The sequence below is a fragment of the Muntiacus reevesi genome, chromosome 4 (genome assembly GCF_963930625.1).
Source record: "Muntiacus reevesi chromosome 4, mMunRee1.1, whole genome shotgun sequence".
Lineage (NCBI taxonomy): Eukaryota > Metazoa > Chordata > Mammalia > Artiodactyla > Cervidae > Muntiacus > Muntiacus reevesi.
Window position 1 is genome coordinate 105,764,578 of NC_089252.1, and position 18,141 is coordinate 105,782,718.

The 18,141-nt window shown below is 46.6% G+C and overlaps 1 pseudogene; it reads right to left on the minus strand.

Annotated features, from left to right (window-relative positions):
• Window positions 1-12,320: 12,320 nt before the first annotated feature.
• LOC136167798 (PRELI domain containing protein 3B pseudogene) lies at window positions 12,321-18,141 on the minus strand (annotated as a pseudogene).

An 18,141-nucleotide genomic window follows, 5' to 3' on the forward strand; every position in this document is an offset into this window, starting at 1 on the left:
GACAAACTAATGCCAAGGAAAGAGGAAATCCTTAGAGTCTTCAGGGAGATGAGACATCTGCAGGCATGTCCATTTGTCCACCCAACAATCTGGACAGTATGAACCAAGTCACACCCACATTGAGCAAGCTGCTGCTCACAGATACTCAGCCAGGTTTGGCTGAGGCCAGGGCCTGTGTGCCTAGCTTTGATACCAATTTCACAGGGTGCCAGGAAGAGCAGGGGTAGAGAAGAGCCCTGGGCCAGGGCTTCTCTGCCTGCTGGCACCAACTAGAGGTGAACACGAGAAGAAGCCAAAGTCAGGGTGAATATCAGGGAGGCGGGCACCAGGTACCATAGAAAGCCCACATGGGTAGAGAGAGGAGGGGAACAGACAAGCCCTCTCTCCCTGCCTGCCCAGTGGGGTGGGGGAAAAAGACAGTTCTCAGCCAGCACTCTGGATCCTGACGTAACCATGACGCCCCTTTTATTGAATATAAACCATAGAAGAAGAGTAAAGAAACCTACGGTAGTCTGCAAAGTTGAGCCTGGGGACAGGGAACTAGAGCGGTGGGTGCCACCTGGTGGTCATCCCTGGTATTGTGATGCTTGGCAGGGGCTGAAAATGGGAGTGGGGCAGGGCTTTGTCCCAGGACTTGGGTCAGCAGCCAGTCAGGAAGGGTGAGGAGTGGGGAGTGAAGGTGACATGGCCTAACACCTGCAAGCCAGTGCTTTATGTGTACACGTCTATTTAGCCCTTGCAACAGGATTATCCCCATCTTTCAGATGATGTAGAACTAAGGCTCGAGTGAGACACCAGTTACCCCAGCACGGTGAGTAAAGGGCAGAGCTGGGATTGGAACCTACATCTCTCTGACTCCAGAAGCCCCGACATCTGCCCCCTGGAGAAGGGTCTTGGGTCCTCCTGCAGGACCATGACCATGGGGAATGTGGAGGGAGTTGCCTGAAGCTCAGATTCTGTCATCTGTCAGCAAAGCCACCTGTGGTCCTTGGGGCCAGAGAAGTTTCCAGAAGCAAACGATGAGATTTTCCTGATTTTCCTGGTGGTCCAGTGGTTAAGAATCAGCCTGCCAATGCAAGGGACACAGGTTCATTCCCTGGCCTGAGAAGATCCCACATGCTTCAGAACCACTAAGCCCATGCGCCACAACTACTGAAGCCTGTGTACCTAAAGTCCATGCTCTGCAACAAGGGAAGACACCACAGCTAGAGAAAGCCCTCTCAGCCAAGAAGACCCACCACAGCCAAAAATAAATAAATAAATATAAATATATTTAAACAGAAGGAGGAGAACAGAAATTCATCCACAGGTCACTGACCACCCCCCAACACACACTCAGGCCAAGGGTGGTGGAAACCCAGAGCCCCCATTCTTTTCCCAGGATTCTCACTGCAAAAAAAAGAGCAACAGAGTTTCCAACACTGGCAAATGTTTTTCCCCAGAAAAGGTCTTTCTGTCTCAGTCCTCAAAATACCAAGGGTGAGTTTATTAGTACATAAGTCATACATGGCCCATTTTTATATTGCTTTCAGATCTTAACATGCTGGTTTTTTTTCACATATTTTCACAGGGGTAGGAGACAGCCGATCAGAGTTTTAACAAAACGTCCTATCCGTATGCATCACCTTAAATTCAAGATGTTTGCACCTCTGCTCCTCCATGCCCAAAAGACTAAGAAAACCACCACCCAGTTAAGAACTGGATAAGTAGTTTTTTGCTATTGTTTTATACTGTTGCTCACTCTCTCTCTCATTTTATAAATTTAATTTATTTATTTGGTTGCACCAGGTCTTAGTTGAGGCATGCGGGATCTAGTTCCCTGATCAGGGATTGAACTCTGGCCCCCTGCATTGGGAGTGTGGATTCTTAGCCACTGGACTTCCAGGGAAGTCCCTGGATGAGCAGGTCTATCCCCACAAGAGGTATCTGGAGACAAGCCAGGGCCTCTACACCTGCATAAGCCCAGGTTCACCAGGCCAAGGATGAGGAGGGTTGAAGTCCAGACTCACCAGGAATTCCATTTTAGCTGATCCTGGGAACACAGACCTCAGCAACTAGCCTGTCTCTCCATCACCTCAGAGGTCCAAGTCACATCACTTTGTGGGAAGCGGGGGCCCACGTGGAGGAGGAGCCTGCACTCCCAAGGCCAGGGTCAGGGAGGGGCTGACTCATGGACCAAGACCGTGGGCTGGAGCAATGGCTCCCAGTAGTCACGGGGCAGTGAGGTTTCAAGATGCATCCTGGGACAAACAGGAAGGTTTTGGGCAATTACTCACCCGCAATCCTTCCTACCCTGCCACCCCTGCCCGTGGGCCTGGACGGAATTCTCTCCCAGTAACTCCAGGCCTCACTGACTTCGCTTACTGTGGCTCAGATGCGCAGTCGTGTCTGACTCTTTGTGACCCCATGGACTGTAGCCCACCAGGCTCCTCTGTCCATGGGATTCTCCCGGCAAGAATATTGGAGTGGGGTGCCATTTCCTCTGCCAGTGGATCTTCCCGACCGAGGGATTTAACCCAGGTCTTTTATGTCTCCCAAACATGCCACCTTCTGTCTTCATTCTGCTCCAGACCTCCGTCATCTCTTCATACACAGAGCACAGTCAGTGAGGATGCCTTCTGACTCGGCCCCTGCCCCCAGCTCACTCTCTACACAGCAACTCAAGAAAAACCTTCTAGAACCGGACACAAGCACTTACAGGTCAAGCACATCCCCTCCATCATGACTCCCACTGGATGAAGACCAGCCTCTGGCTGAGCCCCTGGATGACCTCCTCCTGCCCTGCTCCAGCCTCACTACAAACCATCTCCCCTGGCTCTCCAGCCCCAGCCCCAGCCCAGCTTCTGTCACTTCCCGCCACGGCCTCTCCCACTTCCTCTTCTGCCTCCGCGCTGCGCACGCGCGGCCCCACCCCGGGCTGCGTTGGTGCTGGAAGGCTTAGTGCTGAGGAGAACACGAGGCAGTTTGACAATAGGGAGAAACGGGGGACCCAAGAGGAGGAAGAGAAAGCTTTGGGCCGGGGGCGGGAATCAGAAAAGACTTCCGTGAGGAGATGGCACCTAAGCCAAGCCTTTTGGGGCGGACTGCGGGAGGGGTGGGGGTGGGGGCGGGGACGGGGGCGAGGGCCTCTCAGGAGGATGGCACAGCCTATTTGGGTGACAGCCCAGGCCTGGTGTGACTAGAGGGCACTCGTCGGGGGGTGGGGATTCGGTAGGGGATGTGGGTAGGGGAAGAATGCACCCTTGAATGCTAGCTTCACTAATTTAGATATCAACTCTGCCCGAAAAGACTTCCAGTTTTACTTTAACAGGAAGAGGAACTTGTTTCCTTCTCCAACCAATATTTTACTGAAATCTTTCCATGGCCCCGGTCTTGTACAGAGAATCCAAAGCTGGACTGGCCCTAAATTGTGTCCTCCAGACCAGTGATTCCCCAAACTTGGCTAATGAACAGAATGGGAGATTGCCACACAAATCAAGTCCTAGGCCCAGAAAATCACCTGTGTGTGACTTTCGTTAGCAAAGACAAGATGGGCTGAAATTCTCATAAAAGGATCCACTAAACCAAGAAAAAGCAAAAAGTGCATAGAGTAGTTGAAATACAATTTTTTTTTTCTTTCTGGCCATGCCACGTGGCTTGTGGGATCTTAGTAGTGAAAGGATGGAGTCCTAACCACTGGTTTGCCAGGGAAAAATTCCCTTGGAGTATAATATTAATTAGACTTTTCCATAGATTCCAAACCAAAATGTCATCTTTCTGTTCACACCCTCTACAACAGTCAATCCTAAAGGAAATCAACCCTGAATATGCACTGGAAGGACTGATGCTCAAGCTCCAATACTTTGGCCACCTGATGTGAAGAGTTGACTCATTAAAAAAGACCCTGATGCTGGGAAAGATTGAAGGCAGGAGGAGAAGGGGACAACAGAGGATGAGATAGTTAGATGGCATTACTGACTCAATGGACGTGAATTTGGGCAAACTCCGGGAAATGGTGAAGGACAGGGAAGCCTGGTATATTGCAGTCCGTGGGGTTGCAAAGAGACACAACTGAGTGAACAATAGCTGAGAAATCTGCAAGCAAACCCAAGCAACAGTCATAATTTCCAAGTCCACTCACCCTCTTACCCACCACCTTTGAAGATAATCAAGATATTCTGGTGGTGAAAACTATGTTCCTCCACGTTGTTGCCTCACCATCCATTATCTGTGCATTCTCTCTCCTCATCTCTCTTCCCTTCCACGCCCCTCCAGTTTCAAACATAGTAGAGTAACAGAAGGTCGGAGCATGAAGCAAGAGGAGAAGTTTTATATTTTATATTCTAAGCATTTAATATTTTAATCAGTAGTTGCCAATAAATGACAGATAAGGTGCAGCCTTTCTTAAGTAAATATTTCTAAATTCTCATGCTTTGGAGGGTTACCTAGGAAATAGCCTTTCTTAGATCTCTGGTTGGGAGAAATCCCTCCTGGCCTCTTCTGTATTTCTTCCTTTTATAAAGCAATTTTATTTATTACCTTCTCTCATGGTGATTTATTCTAGATTGTGAAATCCTTAAAACCTGGGTAATTTTCTGGCTCACCTTTTTCTCTGCATAGCCAGTATCATGCTGTATTGTGTACAGGGCAGATGTCACATGAATGGCTGTCCACCAAAGTGGGTAAATGAGAAATGAGTAGCTGGGACTTCCCTGGCAGTCCAGTGGTTAATACAGGAGGTCCAACGTAGGGGGCGTGGGTTTGATCCCTAGCTGGGGAACTAAGGTCCCACCTGCCATGGGATGTGGCCAAATTTTTTTTTAAAAATAAATAAATAGAAATGAATAGCAAAAGAGTACAAGTAACCCGAGAAAATTTCATTGAGGTGGTTGAGAAAGGTGCATGCAGATGCATTGCTAATTTCCTATAGTTCATTGTCTACAGAAGCAGTTTTCCTGCCTTGGATCCACCCTTATAGCAATAGTGACATTTTTATAAAGCAGTGTTAAATCACGTGACCTCTGGAACTAAGATGGCCTCCATTTGCTATTCTAGAAAACAGTTCACCAAAACTTCATTACTATACCAGGTCATCCATTCTGTTGTGCTTGGGATTCACTGAACTTCTTGGATCTTGTTTTCATCAAGTTTAGAAATTTTTCTGCCATTATTTCCTCCAATATTTTTTCTGTACCATCATCTCCTTATACTTCAGAGATTCCACTTATATACACATTAGATTGCTTGACATTGTACCACGACCTACTGGTGCTATTAATTCCACCCCCACCCCACCCCCCCGCCCCGATCTCCCAGGTTTCATTTTGGATATTTTCTATTGGTATGTCTTCAGGTTTTTAACTGTAATGTCTAATCTGCAGCGAATCCCAGCCAGCATATTTTAAAATTGCAGACATCATTGTGTCATTGGGATCTTTTTAAATATCAAATATATATTCTGCTTTTTTTTTTTGAACACAGGCTTTATTTTTTAAAAGCAGTTTTAGGTTCACAGCAAAACTTAGTGGAAGGGAGAGTTCCTATATACCCCCTGCCCCGACATATGCATAGATAGCCTCCTCTGCTGTTGACACCCCTGATCAGAGTGGTACATCTGTCACAACTGATGAGACTATATTGACAAATCATTATCACCCAAAGTCCATGTTTACATTAAAGTTCACTCTTGGTGTTATATATTCTATGAGTTTGAATAAATGTATAATGACATGTATCAATATATTATTAGTTTTTTATCCATTGCTTAAAAAATCTTCTGTCCTTTGCCTTTTCATCCTCTAGTGTTTTTTTTTTCTTTTTTTTTTTCATCTTCTACTTCTTGAAATATGAAAGAGTTATGATAATTGTTTTAGTGTCCTCGTCTGCAAATTCTAACATTTGTGTTGGTCCTGGGTCCATTTCAATTGACTGATATTTTTCCTGTTTGTTTTCATGCCTGGTCATTTTTGATTGGATACCAGACATTGGGGGTTTTACCTGGTTGGGTGTTGGATGTTTTTTACATTCCCATAATTATTCGTAGGCTTTGTTCTAGGTACCTTCTGAGTACTCCACACAATGACCCTGAATCATGAGGATTTCCAGTCTGGCTGCTGGGGAACAGGTACTGTTCCTGACCACAAGTGAGTTCTGAGGATTGCTCCCTCTCACCCACTCAGATGAGCCTTTCCTGCCTTGGGGTGTTTCTCACACACATGTACTGCTGAGTACTTACTCCAGGAGAATTTTCTGCAAACCTCCAGGCTTTTCTCTCTCATCTCCCACAGACTACATTGTGAATTCTAGCCACCTTGGCTTCCCTGAACTCCCAGTTTCATCTTCCCAGCTTGGGGACCCCACAGGGCACTCCCTTGGCTCCCCTCCTGGAGCCTCAGCCTGAGGACTGTCTTGAGGCGGTAAAGCTGGGCAACCATGGAGCTCACATCCCATGTTTCACATCTCTCAGGGAACACTGCCCTTTGTTGCATCGTGTCCAGAATCTTGAGAACTGATCTTATCTTGTTTTGATCTTATCTTGAATTGATCTTATCTTGTTTATGTTTTTAGGTTTTTTTTTTTCTTCCTGCTCAGGAAAGAAAGTAAACACAGTCCCTTTTACTCTATCTTGGAAGGATAAAAGCAGGGTTCTACATCATTTATTTGTATGAAGTGTGGTCATTATATAAGATAGAATATCACACAACCCTGAGAGGAATGCCTTAACCAGTCACAAGAGACTACATATTGCATGATTCTATTTATATGACGCATCCTGAAATAGGCAAATCTATACAGTCAGAAAGTAGATTAGTGGTTGCCAACAGCTGAGGATATGGGGGAAACGGGAGGCTGATGGCTAAAGGGTATGGGGTTTCTTTTTTGGGTGATGAAAGTGTTCTAAAATCAACTGTGGTAATGATTGTGTAACACTATGTGCATACTGAAAACCATTAAATTGTACACTTTGAGTGGAGGAATTGTATGGTGTATGAATTATATCTCAAAGCTCTCACAAGAAGGAAGGAAATACACTTGAGCTACAAGGGCTTAGTAAAGGTCAATTTTAAAAGTATGCGTGGGTGGGGGGGTTAGAGGGGAAATCTGGGGGCAGAAGGATCCTCTGTGCATGGACTCTATTTATAATGACGTTTAAAAACATGCAAAACAATTGCCTAGGTTATGTTCAGGGTCGCCTATGGTACAGAGAAACGGTCCACACAACAAAACCAGCTGCTGGTTCCCTCTGGAAGAATGCAGAGGAAATGATGAAGTTACCAGGGGCGACATGCTACCCTTTTCTTTAAGAGCTTTCTTAAGAAGATGGCTTGTCAGATAAATCAGCCCCATTTGCACTGACTGTGCCCCTCCATCCCTGGGCAGGCTCAGCACCCCACTGAGAACACCAGCCCCACAGAGCCCGATTTCCCATCGCTGATGCAGAAAGAACGCCAGAGAGTTTTAAAAACAACTCTTGAGCTTGTTTCTGGCTTCCCTTGGGAAAACTCAACTAGCCCATCACTCTCGCCCGTTCTGTGTCTGCCTAAACCTTCCCAAAGCCTCAGAAAAGCCTACCGAGCTGGTGCAGGTGGCCATCAGCAGAACCCGGGGGCCCAGGGGGGCCGCTGCTACTGTGTCCAGCGTCCTCAGCCCCCTTTCTGCATCCCGTCAAGCCGCCAAACCCTGGCCACGAGTTCTTGCATTAGCTCAGCTACTGCCTCCAATGAGAAACACCAGCATCATGATGAGCCCCACCTGGGGACCTCACACCCGCCGCTACCACACCAGGAGGGGCTTAAACCACTTCATCAAGCCCATCCTCCCACTCCAGCCAGCGCCCCTGCTTGAGCCTTCACTTTCTATCCAGCCTCACGCAGGAATCAGCCCTGCTAGTCCCCCAGTGCAGAGAGACAGACCACCCGCGGCCCCGGGCTGGGTGCAGGGCTCTGCTCAGGGGACCCCACTCAGCCTCGGGCTGGGGCTCCCAGGGCCCTGCCTGGCACCCAGCCCTTTGCCCTGCTAGTTCCTCTGCCTTGGACGGCTTCCCCGAACCCAGCCTGTCACCTACTCATTCTTTTTAACTTTTAAAAAACTGTGAATTATCACCTCTGTAAAGAAAAGTGCAAATGTGCAGTGTAAAAAAGTCATGCAAAAGGGACATCTGGGTAACCAGCAGTCAGGTCAAGAAAGAGAACGCCTACCTGTTCTCTTAAAAAAAAAAACTTAAAAAAATTATGAAACATTTTGAGCGTGAAGCACAGAGAATAAAACAAGCATCTGCAGATCCTCCACTAAGCTCTGTGAACCTCTAATGGGTTTTTTGTACATGCCTCAGATGTTTTTAGTGAGGTAAAGCCTTACAGACAGAAAAGCCCAGCCCTTAGGTAGCCTCTGGAGTCTAGGCCTCCCCCACCTATTTCAGAGGAGCCAGCACCCCGGTCCCTGGGGGTCTGGGTGCCTCACACAGAAGCTTGTTTTCCTGAGGTTGTACAGCTCTGCACTTTCCCGTTTCATCACCCCCCACATATCCTTCCACATTTCCCCTTAACATGGACTTGAGGCTCTATCAGCGTTGAAGCTGGCAGCTCTGTCCACTGGGAAGGAAGATGAGCTATACCCACTTCGTGAACTCACTTCCATTTCTCCATTTAATCTTCTGTGTGGACATTCAGTTGTTTTCAACTTTGCACTTTACAATGTGCCCAGGAAAAATCTTGCCTGTGTGGCCATCAATACTGCGACCAAGACTTTCTCCAGCTAGAAGAAGGCTGGATCTTTAGCAGTCCCCAAAGGTGTCAAGTTGCCTTCTGGAGGAATGTGGCCAATTTCATTCCCACTCCTTGCTAACAGGGACCCATAGCTTCGCATCTCTGCAATACTTTATATTAGCAGACTTTATTTTTTTTTTATATTTTAAAAAAATTTTTAATTGAAGTATAAATGACTTAAAATACTATGTTAGTTTCAGGTGTATAGAATAGTGGTTTGATATTTTTATGCCTTACAAAATGGTCACCATGATAAATCTAGTTACCATCTGTCACCATGCAAAGTTGTTATAGTATTACTGATTGTATTCCCTATACTGTACACTATATCCCCAGGTCTTACTTCCTTTAGAGCTGGAAGTTTGTTCTTCTTAATCCTCTTCATCTCTTTTGCCCAACCCTCTACCTGCTTCCATCCAGAGACCACTGGTTTGTTATCTGTCTCCATGAGTCTATTTATGTTTTCTGTTTGTTTGCCAGATACTCTGCCACAGGTAGAAAGCATGTAGTTCTCATCTTCTCAAAGTGGCTTCTTTGCGTGGAGGAGGAGGTTCTTTCCCTGGCTCACTCCACTCCCACAAGCAAGTGGAGCGTAACTTTGTATCTTCACTCACTAGTCCCGCCTCCCCAACCTGGAATGGAGATGCTAGAGCCAGCTGAGCTGAAGTTGCTCAGTCATGTCCGGCTCTTTGCGACCCCATGGACTGTAGCCCCCCAGGCTCCTCGGTCCGTGGGAATTTCCAGGCATGAATACTGGAGTGGGTTGCCATTTCCTTCTGCATATATTAGCAGACTTTAAAAGTGTTGCTGGTCCAACAACCAGACCAACTCTTTCTTTGGACCTCAGAATTAAACGTCTCCTCTTCCAGGAGGTCTTCCCAGTCCCTGCTGCCTTCGCAGGAAGAGCCGGCACCTCTGTACACCCACAGCCCCAGCAGGCACCCTGACCCCCACCTTCCCTAGTATTGTAATTGCTTACAGATCTGCCTCCCCCAGGAAACCACGAGTCTGTTCCTCATTTGCACAGTTTTCCACCATCCTGCAGAATCCCTGATATACAGTCAGCACTTACTAAATGCTCACAGAGTTAACTGATGAGTCCAACCTTCATTTCAGAGTCCTGACCACAAATGTATTAAAGAAGCCTCCGGTGCAGGATCTGACCTTAGTAGCTGTTCAAGAAACATCAACCGAACCTGTGTATATCTGCATTTCAGATGCTATTTGGGGGCCCCCGGGAGACTCCATCTCTGCCTCAGAAACATGCTGGGGAAGGTCATGAGGGTCAAGGGAAAGGTTTTCATGTGGCCCTGAGATGAAACAAGAGGAGGCGGAGAAGGGGTGCCCTCCAGGCATCGGCCGCTCTTCCTGCTGCTGTGGCAACTTTCAATGGAATTTTGTGACAGTGGGAATTACTACCTTTCATGTCATTTGGTTTTAGTTTGTGCCGAGAACTGGGGGTATTTGACATTCTAATTTTCTTTTTCATAATTTAAAACCACATGAAACCTACCTGCCACTCATGTCAGTTTTAGACTCTCATTTTCCTACTATAGAGCTGGGTGATGGCCCAAAGCCCAAGGTGAGGGAGGAGGGGACGGACCCTGTTGGAACCCACTCCTGACTCAAAATCCAGGGCTCTTCACTCCACTCCCATCCAGGAAATTTGTGTCGCCTTTCTATAAGATTCCTGAACACTAGCCTGGGCCCAGCCATGCCGTGTACTTACAGCACTGTTGTGAGGCAGATATGCTTGGAAACATGGAAGACGTTCATGGAGTTAAGAACAATATTCTTAGATTTCCTGAGCATTCACTGGGTGCCGGGCTGCAAGAAGAGTTTTCCAAGCTTTGGCCTCATCACAACCCTATAAAGCATGTATGATTATACACAATGACAAGGAAGGCTTGAGGCTCAGAGAGGCCAAGTAACAGCGGAGGATGGGGCAAGCAGGCATAGAACAAGATCTGACTCCAAGTCTCCATCTCACAGTTTGTCAACAGCACCTCCACTTCCTGTCCCATGCTAGGCTGAGTCTGAATATGGGTCCAATATAAACAGGGGCATCTGCTATCCAGTCATTACAAACTTGAGCCAGGGTTTAAAGGCAATCTTTTTTTTTTCCTTAAAAAAAAAAAATACCTTGTTTCCAGAGTACTCAAGAACAGTTAAACTAACTAGACCCATTTTTAATAGAATGCAAGCATTTTGTGAAGTGAGTTACTTTTTAACTTGTCATTGATGCAAAATGCATCTAATTCGCTTAACTTTTTCTCAGCTCATGATTTAAACCCAGGAAATGGCTCAGAGAGGTTTTGCCGATACTATTGATGGCAAGTTTCCAATGGGCTGTGGCTGGCTACAGCTGTCTTGCTCTTGAGCCAGGTCCCAACCCTCAACTGGGGCAGTGGACTAATGCCACCTGCCACCTGGAAGACATTGATTGCTGAGTTCCTGGGGTTTGGTCACCTGCTGCTGCTAATGCCACAAAGCAGGACTGGCAGCCACCCCCTGTTTTTACCTATTCTTTACTGTGTCCCCAGACCAGGGGCAAGGGAACTCATATTAGTCATTCACACCTTAGTAAGGAATAAATTGGGGGAAATAGGATTCTAATTGGGTGATGGATGCTAGGGAATGGGGTTGAGGTTTGGGGCAATCCAGAGACCCTCTTTATGCCAGGGGAGCTGTCTAGATGTGCAATCTCCCCATCTCTGACTCTCTACAAAATGGTCCTCAAGCACCTTGTTGCTGGACTATTTCCCCATAGAGTAATGATAGTAGGTGGGTTATAGCACTGAGTATGTGTCTGGCACAAAACGGTTCTCCCTGGTCCTGAGAGCCTGCCTCCCACCAGAGGGCGCTATAGCCAGCCCAGCTGCTGCAGGCTCCCTCCCCTGTGCCTCTTTGACCCACCCATCTTCTGCCTATGGTGGGCGCTCCCACAGGGGTGCCAGGGTCCAGCAGTGGAACCTTCCTCACACAGGGGCTGAATGGTACCGGTTGGCGACTTTGCCTTCCAGGGTGTGGCCGGCTCACAGCAGCATCTCCCTGCTCCAACAGGATGACGGGGCAAAATGTAGATTCCTGAATCTCAACCAAGTGACTCTCAGTCCTGGTGCCCATTGGATTGTGGGGCAATTTAGCAATACTGATGTGGGGTTCCCTCCAGAGATCACCTAGAACTAGACCCAGGGCGGCCTGGGCATCACATTCCAGTGCACAGTCAGGGCTGATACCTGTTGGTTAGAATCTGGCATTAAGGACCTATCTTAGCAGGATGCGTTGCATGCTGACTGGGAGAGCCACTGTCATGAAGGGATTGTGATCTGCGCAGCCCATTCATTCATCCTTCACTTTTGGGTGACCACATAAGCTGGCACATGGGACCACAGACTGGAATCACTCTGAAATTATGGTTCTCTAACTTGCTTGTCTCAATCCCTTTGTCCCGCACCACTTTCCACATCAGGGAAGTATTTAACCACCACCCCACCCACCCCTAGCTGTTGAGGCTCCTGCTTGCTTCCAGTTTTCCCCAATTAATCCATGAGGTGGTGGGTATCCTGATCAGTTTCCTAGGGCCTCTAGGTGAGTCTCCTTTGGGTAACTGCTTGGGAAGGGGGACTGCTGAGTCATGGGGTGGGTGCCTTTTAGGTCTTAACTGAAACTGCCAAGATGTCCTTTTGCAGTCTGGTCAGAAGTTCCAGGGGTTCCAATGTACAACTGACGAGCTGCTGTCCTAAGCAACTTTCATCCCCTTGAGGGGATGGGGTCACAGAGGCTGCTATTTACTAAGCATCTACTGTGTCTGGAGCCCATGGGATGCACTTACAGAATCATCCTAGTCCACAAGCAGCATCATAGTTACAGGCATAACTTGGCAATATTACAAGTTTGGTTCCAGGACACCAAAATAAAGCATGAGTCACACAAAGTTTTTGGCTTTCCAGTGCACATAAAAGTTGTGTTTAGATTATACTGTAGCCTATTAAGTATGCAATAACATTCAGTCTGAAAAAAGTGTACAGTGATGGTCCAGTGGTTAAGACTCCACACTTTCACTACAGGAGGCATGGGTTCTATCCCTTGTTGTGGAAGTAAGATCCCACACGCTGTGCTTCAAGGCCAAAAAGTAAAATAATAACAAAATAATTTAAAAAATTAAAAATGTATACACCTCACTTATACAGTACTTTATTGCTAAAAAATGCTAGCCATCATCTGAGCCTTCAGCAACTCATAATCTTTTTGCTGGTGGAGGGTCTTGCCTCAATGTTGATGGTCACTGACAGATCAAGGTGTTGGCAGCTTGAAGACTGAGGAAGCTGTGGCAATTTTTTTTTTCAGCTGATCCCTTTTATTTAGAAACCCTGCACCTCTTTGCTTTGATGAAGTCACATAGCTTTTCTTCAACTTATTAAAAAAAACTCTACCTAAAATAGTTGTATTTTTTCTTTCTTTTTTTTTTTTTTTTTATTAGTTGGAGGCTAATTACTTCACAACATTGCAGTGGGTTTTGTCATACATTGACATGAATCAGCCAAGTTGTATTTTTTAAATAACAAATATACTGCCAGCTTGTAGAGCTAGGGAACTGGGTGCTGTGTATCAACTTCCATTATCATTTCTCCCCAAATGCTGCTGCTACTGCCATTGGTGTCCATATGCTTCCTCTTGCTGAACCTGTCAGTTCCTCAATTTCAGCATTTAATTTATGCATTACCCACTCCATTGCTTCTCGGCCTTTATTAGCATTTGATGATATCGTACTTGCCATCAGCCCTTCAAGGTAATGGATGAGACTGACTCCTTTCACGGTAATTATGGCTTCGTGAGTCAAAATAGTTTTTCTGAGTCTTGAGGATGTGGTTTGTATGTAAGTCTCCCATCTATTCAAACCATATTTGTAAGTGAAATATTTGTAGATTTAAATTCCTTTGTTTTCTCTACAGGATCCACTACAGAATATTCTTGCACAGATGTTTTGGTTCTTGCTGCACCAATAATAGATTTCACAATGGAAGGCAGTCCCCACTCTGTGCTGAGAAGTCTAAGGCTGTGCAACTTTCCAGAGGGATCTATGTGTCTGTCCAGTACATCAAATCCAACCACACTCAGGTTCAAAGGGTTTGAACTGCAGCTGTTGTAACAGTTTCCCATGGGTGGTCAAAGTCATGCTCCGAAGTCCAGATCGTCATGGTGCTGGTGGCCAGCATGGTGTCATGGCGGCCTAGTGACAATTTCTTACAATAAGACAGCAATGAAGTTTGCTGTATCAAATGACTCTTCCGTTCATGAGCAATTTTTCTGTAGTACACAGTGCTGTTTGATAGCATTTTACTCACAGTAGAACTTCTTGCAAACTTGGAGTCGGTTCTCTCAAGCCCTGCCACTGCTTTATCAGCTTCGTTTATGTAATATCATTCTAAATCCTTTCAACAATCTTCACAGCATCCTCACCAGGAGTAGATTCTGTTCCAAGAAACCACTTTTCTTTGCTTGTCCATAAGAAGTAATTCCTTGTTCGTTTAAAGTTTTGTCATGAGATTGCAGCAATTCAGTTACATGTTCAGGCTCTACTTCTGGGGCTTCTGTGATTTCCACATTTGCAATGACTTCCTCCAGGGAAATCCTGAACCACTCAAAGTCATCCATGAGGGTTGGAATCAAATTCTTCCAAACTCCTGTTAATGTTGATATTTTCTGACCTCTTCCCATGGATCACATGGCATCTAGAATGGTAAATCTTTTCCAGCAGGTTTTCAATTTTCAGATCCATCAGAGGAATCACTATCTGTGGGAGCTATAGCCTTATGAAAGGTATTTCTTTTTCCCTTTTAAATTTTATTTTGGTTGTGCTGGGTCCTTGTTGCTTAGTTGCAGTGTGCAGGGGCTTCTCTTTCATTGAGGTGTACAGGCTTCCCACTGCAGTCACTTCTCTTGTTGTGGAGCACGGCCCCAGGTACACGGGCTTCAGTAGTCGGAGCACACGGACTCAGTAATTGTGGCATGTGGGCTTAGCTGCTCCATGGCTTGTGGAATCTTCCTGGACCAGAGATTGAACCTGTGTCCCCTGCATTGGCAGGTGGCTTCTTCTCCTCTGTACCACCAGAGAAGTCCCTGAAAGGTAATTTTTAATAAGATAAGACTTGAAAGTCAAAATTACTTTTTGGTTCATAGGTGGGATGTTTCAGTGGGAATGAAAGCAACATCAATCTCGTACATATCTATCAGAAGTCTTGAGTGACTAGGTACTTTGTCAATAAGCAGTAATATTTTGAAAGGAATCTTTTTTCTGAGCAGTAGGTTTCAACAATATGCTTCAAGTGTTCAGTAAACCATGCTGTGAATAGATGTGCTATCATCCAAGCTTTATTGTTCCATTTACAAAGTACAGGCAGAGTAGATTTAGCATCATTCTTACGGGCCCTAGGATTTTTGCAAACGTAAATGAGCACTGGCTTTGGCTTTATCTCACCAGCTGCAATAGCCTCTAACAAGAGAGTCAGCTTGTCCTTTGAAGCTTTGAGGCCAGCCAATGACTTCTCTCTAGCTATGAATGTTCTCGATGGGATTTTCTTCCAAGATAAGGCTGTTTTATCTACAATGAAAACCAGTTGTTTAATGTAATCACTTTCAGTAATTATCTTGGTTCTCTCTTCTGGATAACTTGCAGCTTCTACAGCAGCACTTCCTACTTCTCCTTGCACTTCTTTGGAGAAAGTTCTTTCCTGAAACCTCGTAAACCAACCTCTGCTAGTTTCAAACTTTTCTTCTGCCGCTTGCTCACCTGTCAGCCTTCACAGATCTGAAGACAGGACCTTACTCTGGGTTTCCCTGGTGGCTCAGATGGTAAAGAATCTGCCTGCAATGCAGGAGACCCGAGAATCCCATGGGCAGAGGAGGCAGGCAGGCTACAGTCTATGGAGTCCCAAAGAATCGGACATGACCGAACGACTGGCTGTGAAAGTCGCTGTCATGTCCGACTCTTTGAGACCCCATGGACTAGACAGTCCTTGGAATTCTTCAGACCAGAATACTGGAGTGGGTAGCCTTTCCCTTCTCTTGTGGATCTTTCCAACCCAGGGATCAAACACAGGCCTCCTGCATTGCAGGAAGATTCTTTACCTAGCTGAGCCACAAGGGAAGCAACTAACATTTTCACTTTTTTTTCAGGGCCTTACTCTAGATTGGACTTTCCTGGTGGCTCAGATGGTAAAGCATCTATCTACAATGCGGGAGACCCAGGTTGGATCCCAGGGTCAGGAAGATTCCCCTGGAGGAGGAAATGGCAGCCCACTCCAGTACTATTGCCTGGAAAATCCCATGGACGGAGGAGCCTGGTAGGCTGCAGTCCATGGGGTTGCAAAGAGTTGGACATGACTGAGCGACTTCACTTTCACTTTTATGCATTGGAGAAGGAAATGGCAGCCCACTCCAGTACTATTGCCTGGAAAATCCCATGGACGGAGGAGCCTGGTAGGCTACAGTCCACGGGGTCTCAAAGAGTCGGACACGACTGAGTGACTTCACTTTACTTTACTTTACTGTAGATTAGGCTTTGGCTTAAAGGAATGCTATGGCTAGTTTGATGTTCTTTCCAGACCACTAACACTTTCTCCACATCAGCAGTAAGACTGTTTCACTTTATCATTTGTACAGTCACGGGATTAACACTTTTAATTTCCTTCAAGGACTCCTTTACATTCCCAACTTGGCTAACTGGCCAGAGGCCTAACTTTCAGCCTGTCTCAGTTTTCCACATGCCTTCCTCACTGACCTTAATCATTTCTAGTTTTGGATTTAAAGGAATGTGACTCTTTTCCTTTCACTTGAACATTTAGAAGTGACTGAAGGGTTGTTAATTGGACTAATTTCAAAACTGTTGTCTTGGGACTTTCCTGGTGGTCCGCTGGTTAAGAATATGCCATCCGATGCAGAGGACATGGGTTTGATCCCTGGTCAGAGAACTAAGATCCCACATACCTTGGGGCAACGAAGCCTGCACGCTACAGCTACTGAGCCTGTGCAATGCAAAAAAACATCCTGAGTGTTGCAACCAAGACCCAGCGCAGCCAAAAATAAATAATATTTTTTTTAAAGAAAATATGTTAAAAAAAAAAAAACACAATACTGTTGTGTCTCAGAGAATAGGGAGGCCAAGAAAAGGAAGAGAGATGGGGGAACAGCCAGTCAGTACACACATAGCATTACAGGTTAAGTTCTTATATGGGTGCAGTTTGTGGTACTGCAAAACAATTACGATAGTACCATCAGAGCTCACTGATCACCATAACAGATATAATAATTATCTAAAAATATCTGGAATATCCAGAACGTCACCAAAATGTGACACAGAAACACAAAGTGAGCAACTGCCATTGGAGAAACAGCACTGATGGACTTGCTCCATGCACGGTTGCCGCAGACCTTACATTTGTAAAGAACGTGATGTCACAGAGTGCACTAAAGTGAAGCGCAACCAAACACGGTCTGCCTCTATCCCCGCTTTACAGTAGAGGAAACTCGAGCTCCAGGAGGCCGTCACGTGCTGAGGTCACACAGCTAGGGACGTGCAGGGTTTGAAACCAGGGGCATGTGACAGAGCCCTGCCCCTGCCCCCAGGACCTCCTGCATCTGTGTTAGTCTGCTCAGCCTGAGTGTGAGGCCTGCTACACATTTGAGGTGGGACCGGAGCTTGCTGCTCTGCCAGCAAACCTACTTGACAAGTGGGGGGCTGTCTGCCTGTTTCCAGACCCCCGATCCCAGTGAAAGTGTGACTCTGGGCCCAGCCACTATAGGCATTTCTTGGGCGACCAGGCAGGCCTAATGCCCACCCAACTCTGGGAACAGGTCTGGAGCTGCACGGCTTTCCAGGCAGTTTTGCAGCATCTCCGGTCGCTTGCTCTTCTGTTTCCTAGTCTTCGCCCAGGACCACTCAGCATCAGTCTCCAAGGGGTCCCTCAGAGCCAGGATCTCCACGAGGCAGCAGGGAGTAGTAATGCCATTTTACAAATGAGGAACTGAGGCCCACCGAAGAAACTCATGGCTGTTACAGTGTGGGTGGCGGACTAAACACACACTCCCATTCTTCCTGCCACCCTCCACTGCCTCCGGCTGAAAAACTACTTATTCCCCCAGCCCACGCTGGAGGAAATGAGGTCTGGGTGCACAGCCCCACCTTGGAGCTGCAGAAAGATGGTGGGAGGTTCTGAATTCACACACCAACTGTATTTCTGTTCTAAACCCGCTCTGGACCAACCCAAGGCTGTCTGGGGCCTGGGCAGCAGGGGTCCCCAGGCTCCTCCTCTGGGCTCTCGTACCCCAGCGTGCCCCAGCACAGCCCCTATCACCCGATGTCTCCCTGACCCGACTGTGAGCCCGAGGGGACAAA